The sequence below is a fragment of the Chinchilla lanigera genome, unplaced genomic scaffold (assembly GCF_000276665.1).
Source record: "Chinchilla lanigera isolate Chin_1 unplaced genomic scaffold, ChiLan1.0 scaffold00054, whole genome shotgun sequence".
In the NCBI taxonomy this organism is placed as follows: Eukaryota; Metazoa; Chordata; class Mammalia; order Rodentia; family Chinchillidae; genus Chinchilla; species Chinchilla lanigera.
In genome coordinates this window covers 6,878,050-6,885,342 of record NW_004955455.1, presented here as the reverse complement: position 1 = coordinate 6,885,342, position 7,293 = coordinate 6,878,050, and the positions used below count along the sequence as shown (strand labels likewise).

General features: G+C 39.4%; 1 protein-coding gene and 2 gene segments (V, D, J or C); 1 reads left to right on the top strand and 2 right to left on the bottom strand.

Annotated features, from left to right (window-relative positions):
• The window catches only part of LOC102009145, a 718,028-nt gene that overhangs the window by 471,755 nt on the left and 238,980 nt on the right, over positions 1-7,293 (bottom strand).
• LOC102014012 overlaps positions 1-7,293 on the bottom strand; it is a 660,803-nt gene that overhangs the window by 468,199 nt on the left and 185,311 nt on the right.
• The window catches only part of Znf280b (zinc finger protein 280B), a 22,332-nt gene that overhangs the window by 3,565 nt on the left and 11,474 nt on the right, over positions 1-7,293 (top strand). Inside the window, exons 1-2 of one of the 2 annotated variants that reach the window (XM_005396360.2) lie at positions 218-637; positions 825-892. The gene's annotated coding sequence lies outside the window, so the exon portion shown is untranslated. Of the gene's footprint in view, positions 1-217; positions 638-824; positions 893-7,293 lie in introns of those variants that run through there. The other variant, XM_005396359.2, reaches the window with a different exon arrangement.

The following is a 7,293-nucleotide window of genomic DNA, read 5'->3' as shown; positions in this document are numbered from 1 at the left end:
CGCCCCTGTCCCCTCGCGCCCCGGTCCCCTCACGTCCCTGTCCCCTCTCGTCCCTGTCCCCTCTCGTCCCTGTCCCCTCACGTCCGGGTCTCTCTCATCCCTATCCTCTCACGTCCCTGTCGCCTCACGTCCGGGTCCCTCACGTCCCTGTCCCCTCACGCCCCTGTCCCCTCACGTCCCCGCCCTCTCTCGTCCCTGTCCCCTCACGTCCCTGTCCCCTCACATCCAGGTCCCTCACGTCCCTGTCCCCTCACGCGCCTGTCCTCTCATGTCCCTGTCCCCTCGCATCCCGGTCCCTCATCTCACCGCGGGGAAGAAGTCAGCCCTGGCCCCCAAAGCTCGCCCCGCCCGGCCCCCGCCCCTCCCCCCTTCCCGGTCCCCGTCCCTGTCCCTGCGTGGTCTCTTGGAGCGTTTAATCATTTAAAAAATCATAAAGCAGTTTTGTAACTGCCACACTCGCACCCTATTCTAGATAGCTGACAGGCCCCTAACCCTTAAGGCGTTTAAAGCACTTTAGACTTTATTTCTTGGTCTCTCTCCTCTATCGCAAAGCCTTATTTTTCATATTTGGGAGCTCTCCTGGACGCTAATGAAACCCCCACTGCCCGGAGCGCGTTTTGATTTGGGTAGTGCGCAGGTGGGCTGTTTTCTTTACTGAGGTAGGGTAGATTGGAGGGATGGTTTTGGGAGAAAGGGTCTCAGTTCTCTCTTTTGGTTAAGTGTGAGGTAGTTAATGAATGGCACATCCAAAGGGCAGTGTTAGGCTGCAGTATAGTTTTTCTTTTCTTTTAACATGTAAATATCCCGAATCCTTTTCTCTCTAGTTACCTCAAGGATGTGACCCCCTGCTGGGAATATTGCAAGATCTTAAAAGTTTCAATATAAGGCAGAGGTAAGAGAGGTCCCTGTAATAGGGATCAAGTTTGTATCTTTTCTTCTTCAGTTTTTTGTCTTGTCCTCTTCTCTGTTAAAACTCAGCTCTTTAGCATTTCCCAAGGGAACCTGAATGTGTATGATAAATTCAGACCAACTGTTGATTTAAATAATGCCGCTCCCTTCAGTTTTGGGAATTAAACCCAGGTTTTCTCATTGAGCTGTATCCCCGCCCTTTTTGTTGTGTTTTTTTTTTTTTGGAGGCAGAATTTTGCCAAATTTGTAAATTGTCCAAGCAAGGTTTGAAATTAGGATCCTCCTGCCTCAGCCTCTCAGAGTGCTGGAGTTACAGTGCCACCATGAGGTATGCTAGTGGTATTTTGATTGGGATTGCATTAAATCTGAGTAAGTTTTGGGAGTAGGGGCATTGTTACTATGTTGGTTCTTCTTATCCATGAGCAGGGGATAACTTTCCATTTTCTGATATCCTCCTCAATCTCCTTTTTTTTTAGGGTATCATAATTTTCACTATACACATCTTTTAAATCCTATGTTAGATTAATTCCTAAGTATTTTATTTTTTTTAGATGCTATTATGAAAAATATGCTTTCCCTAATTTCTCTTCCTGTGAGTTTGTTGCTTGTGTACAGGAATGCTATTGATTTTTGAATGTTGACTCTTTATCCAGCTACACTCCTAAATTTATTTATTAAATCTATAAGTCTTTTGGTGGAGCTTTTGGGATCTTCTATGTAGGGTATCATGTCATCTTCAAATAATGACAGTTTAACTTTCTCCTTTACTGTCATTATTCCTTTTATTTTTTTCTCTGCTCTGATTGTTCTGGCTAATGTTTCCAGAACTATATTGAATAGGAGTTGTGATAGTGGACATCCTTCCTGATTTTAGATTGAAAGCTTTCAGTGTTTGACCATTTAGTATGATGTTAGCTGTTGGTTTGTCATAGATAACTTATCAGATTAAGATAAAGACCTTCTGTTCCAATTTTCTGAGTGTTTTTATCATGAATGGGTGTTGGACTTTGTCAGATGCTTTTCCTGCATTTTTTGAGATGCTCATGTGATTTTTATTTTTGGTTCTGTTAATATAGTTTATTACATTTATTGGGGCTGGGGATTTAGCTCAGCGGCAAAAGCGCCTGCCTGGCAAGTGTAAGGTCGTGAGTTCAGTTCCCGGTACCGGAGAAAAACCAAAAAAAAAAAAACATTTATTGTTTTTCCTATGTTGAACCATCCCTGCATCCCTGGTGAATGAATTCACCTTGGTCATGGTGAATAATCTTCTTGATGCTTTGCTGCATTCTCTTTGCCATATCTTATTGAGGATTTTTGTATCTATGTTCATTAGGGAGATTGGCCTGTAATTCTCCTTCTTAGTTGGGTCCTTCTCCTGTTTGGTATTAGGGTAATACTTGCCTCCAGAAATGATTTTGGAAAGATTGCTTCCCTTTCCGTTGTTTTTTTTAAAGAGTTTCAGCATAAGTGGCATTAGTTCTTCTCTAAATTTCTTGTAGAATTCAACTGTGAATTTGTCAGGGCCTGGGCTTTTCTTTTTTTTAATTTTAAAGAGAATAATAAAAAAAAGAACAATAGCAGATTACAAAGAACATAGACAAAAATGAAATAAAGCAAAAAACAATAAAAATGATACAGGGTTTCAGAACAAAATGATAGGAATTAACAGTGGCTGTTACATTGTATATTGTTACCTTCAGTGATGTAAGAATGTAAGACTGATCAAACCATTAAGAGAATAAAAAATAAAAAAAATAGAAATGATATAGAGTTTCTCTACACAAGATGGTAGGAATTCACCAATGGTTGTTATATTGCATATTGTTGTCTTCAAATTAGTTGTTCAGATTACCACATATAAGCATGCAAAATTAGTCAAAAAGAAAAAAAAAATAGGCATTAACTGTTCCTTTCAATAAGCCAGACTTCAGCAGTAGTGACCCCAACTATCCTTCTATAGACATATATATGCATTTATTTTCCCTTCCTTCTTCCTTTTTCTCCTTTCCCTCATCCCTGTTGTTCCTTCCTTTGAGCAATTTCTTTCCCTTTCATAATATCTGTTGTACATTTTGGGTTTTATTTACTCTTTCAGCTTCTTATACTAGGGAGACAATACAATGTTTACACATGTGGGTCCGATTTATTTCACTTAGTCTCTAGTTGCATCCATTTACCTACAAAAGCCTCAAGTTTATCTTTTTTTATAGCTAATACTCCATTATATAAAAATACCACATCTTTTTTATCCATTCCTCAGTTGATGGGCATTTGGGTTATTTCCAAGATTTAGCTATGACAAATTGTTCTTCTATAAACATGGGTGCACATACATTGCTGTGGTACGCTGTTTTTAATTCTTCTGTAAACATACCCGGAAAGGAAATAGCTGGGTTAAGTGGGACTTCTAACCTTAGTTTTGTGAGGAATCTCCACACTGATTTCCACAGTGGTTTCACCAAGCTACACTCCTACCAGCCGTCGAGAAGGGGAAAACCCACAGCCTCTCCAACATTTGTTATTGCTTGATTTCTTAATAGTACCCATTCTTTCTGGGGTGAAGTGCAATCTCAGTGTTGTTTTAATTTGCATTTCTTGAATGACCAATGATGTTGAACATTTTTTCATATATTTATTCACCATTAGTATATCTTCATCTCAGAAGTGCATATTCATCTCAGATGCACATTTTTGGATTGGGTCTTTGAATTTTGAGGGCCTGATATTTTTTAATTCTTTAATTCTTGATAGATGTCCTTTGTCTGAGGGGCAGTAGGCTAAATTTTTTTCTCAATTTGTGGGTTTTCTTTTTACTCTGCTGGTGATTTCTTTTTTTTTTGTTTTTTTTGTTTTTTTTTGTTTTTTTTTTTTTTTCTCTGGTACCGGGAACCGAACTCACGACCTTGCGCTTGCCAGGCAGGTGCTTTTGCCACTGAGCTAAATCCCCAGACCCTGGTGATTTCTTTTGATGTGAAAAAACTTTAGTAAGATGAGATCCCAGTTGTTATTTCTTCAAAGTATTTCCTGTGCAGTATAGTTTTTGTTCATAAACTCTTTGCCTACCCCTGTGTCTTCAAGATTTTTACCTACTTTCTCTTCTGGTAGCTTTAGTGTTTCTGTTTTAATATTTAGATAATTGGTCCATGTTGACTTTACTTTAGTGCATGGTGATAGGCATGGGTCTAGTTTTAGTTTTCTGCATGTGGAAAGCCAGTTTTTACAGCACCACTTACTAAAGAAGCCATCTTTCCACCAGTGAACATGTTAGGTGCCTTTGTCAAAGATAAGGTGGCTGAGTGTATTTGTACTTGTGTCTGCATCTTTTAATCTGTTCCATTGATCTTCAGATTTTTTTTGCCAGTATCATTCTGATTTTATCGTAGTAGCTTTATAGTATAATTTCAAGTCAGTGATTGTATGCCTCCTGCCTTGTTTTTGTTGCCCAGGTTTGCTTTTGCTATTCTAGGCCTCTTTTGGTTCCAGATAAATTTCAGGAATGTTTTCTCTACATCCGTGAGGGATGCTAACAGTGTTGAGAAGAATGTCTATTCTGATGTTGTTGGGTGGAACACTCTGTAAAGGTCTACTAAGTCCATTTGTTCACAAGTTTGGTTTATTTCTGTTATTTCTTTGCTGATTTTTTTGTCTACTTGATCTGTCTCTTTGTGAGAGAGGGGTGTTGAAGTCCCCTGTTATAATTGTGTTACTGCTTATTTGATTTTTCATGTCTGTTAAAATTTGTCTTATATAGTTGGCTGCTTGTGTATTTGGTGCATAGATACTTATGATTGTTATCTCTTCCTATTGACATTTTCCCCTGACAAGTATGTAGTGACTGTCTTTATCTCTTTTGATCATTCTTGGTTTGAAGTTCACACTGTCTGCAAGCAGAATAGCTAAATCCACCTTTTTCTGGGTTCTTGTGGCATGGAGTATTGTTTTCCATCCTTTGATTTTCAGTCTGTGAATTTCCTTTTGAGTTAATGTGTTTCTTGTATAGAGCATATTGTTGGATTTTGTTTCTTGATCCACTCTGCCAGTCTCCTTCTTTTGATTGGTGAATTAGGACTGTTCACGTTGATGGTTATAACTGATATGTATTGGCTTATATTTGTCATGTTATTTTCCTTTTTCCCCTCTGTTTAATTGCTTGTTCCACTTGGTGGTTCCTTTCTATTGTTCTTGCAATTGTGGTCATTTTTTTTATCTCTTTCTAGAATAACTTTTAGTACTCTTTGTAGGGTTGATTTAATGCTCATGAAGTTCTTCAGTTGTTCTTTATCATGGAAATATTTTATTTCTCCATTAATTTTGAAGTATAGTTTTGCAGGGCACATCAGTCTGGGTTGTTTTCTTTCAGGACCTGCAGTACTTTAGTCCAAGCTCTTCCTGACTTGATGGTTTGTGCTGAGAAATCTGCCGTGATTCTGATGGGCTTTCCTTTATAGATTATCTGCTTTTTTTCCTCTAACAGCTTTTAATATTCTGTTCTTTGCTGAACTTCTGGGATCTCGATCATTGTATGTCTGGGTGTACATTTATTTTGGGTATGGCTAATTTGAGTTCTATATACGTCATTTATGTGTATGTCAGATATGTTTTCATGCTTGAGAAATTTTCTGCTCTTCTGCAAATAGTCTTTTATGTCACTTGTGTTGACTCCTGCTGTTTCATTGACATCTATTAATCTTACATTGTTTTTCTTTGCTTCATCTTTCAGCTGTTGAATTATTTCCTTGTTCCTTGTTATTTTTAAGAGATCCTTCCTTTCACGATCATTAGCTGCAATGCTGTCTTCAGCTTTGTTCATGTGGTTTTCCTAGCTTTCAATGGAATTTTTAATTTCCTGGATATCTGTTTGAATCTGTTTTATGCATTCTGATTCTTTCCTATATTGTTCATTCAAGTTTTTCATCATTTTTCTATGCTCTTGTTTTCTTATCTGTGTCTTCTTTGGATGTGCTGAGGAATTCTTTCATTATTGTTGTCATTTCTTTTATTATCTGAGACATTATTTCCGATCTGATATCTCATATGGCCTGATGGAGTTATTTCCTTACCTCAGTTGCTATCATTTCAGAAATTCCAGGTGTATGACTTCTGAGATCTTGTGTATTGATATCTCCTCGACTTATTCTGGGTGAGGAGGAGGTCTGAGATTGCATTTTGTGCATTTGTTTTGTCATTTTCGAGGATCCAGAGGTTCTTGGAGCCCAGCCTCACTCCCACAATGGTTTGGGAATGGTGGGTCAAGGACCCAAAGGTCTCTGGTGCTGAGTGTGGCTCCCACAGTCCTGTGTGGGAGTGGGGTATGGGGTAATGCTCCTAAAGCTTTACAGGATGCAATTGCCTCCCACACCAGTGGAAGAGGGGTGGGTGCACAGTCACCCAGGCTTCCAAAGCTGTCTGCGCCTCAACTTGGCTGCTACACGGGGTTCTGAGAGCTTTCTGGGGTTCAGCCTGGCTTCCCTGATGGTGTGGGAGTGTGCAGGTTGTGGTTACAAAGCTCCTGAGCTGTCCAGAATCATGTGGGAGAGGGGTGAGGGGCGTAGTCACTAAGGCTGCTGCCTGCGTTTCAGTTCAGCTCCTGTGCGGTGTGGCAAGGGGTAGGGAATAGCCGCTGAGACCCCTGAAGCTGTCCAGGGCTCTGCCTGACTTTCATGCTGGTAGAGGAGTGGTAGAGGAAACTCATCAAGGTTTCTGAAGTTGTCAGGGGTTCAGCCCCACTTTTGCAAGGTTGCAGGAGGCGGGGGTGGGCAGTTGGTGGTCAAGGCTGCAGAGGCTGGCTGGGACCCCCTTCAGTGAGTGGAATGGAGAGGGCACAGTCACCTAGGCTGCTGGAGCTGTCTGGAGTTCATGGGAGTTGTCTCCCATGAGGGTGCCTGGGCTTTTGTTGGTAAATTTTAAATTACATTTTCAATTTTATTGGTTGATATTGGGTTATTTAGAATTTTTATATCTTTTTTATTTAGTTTTGGCAATTGGATTGTGTCTAGTAATCTGTCCATTTCTTCTGTGTTTTCCATCTTATGAGAATATAGGTTCTTGTAGCAGGTATTGATGATCTTCTGAATCTCTGTAGGATCTGTTGTGATTTTCCCTGTTTTCATTCTTAATTGCTTGAATTTGTGTGTTTTCTTTCCTCCTTTTGATAAGGTTGGCTAGTGGTTTATCAATTTGTAAAATTCTTTCAAAGAACCAACTTTTCTTTTTTTTTTTTATTTTAGAAATTAAAGGAGGAAAATACTAACAGACCGACAACATTTTGCAAAATAGCATAGGATCAGTACAGACATTACAGAGTTACAAACAGAGTGGTAGGGAATTAACAATGCTTATTGTATTATATATTGATATCTTCAATGTAGTTTCTCATGAAAACAC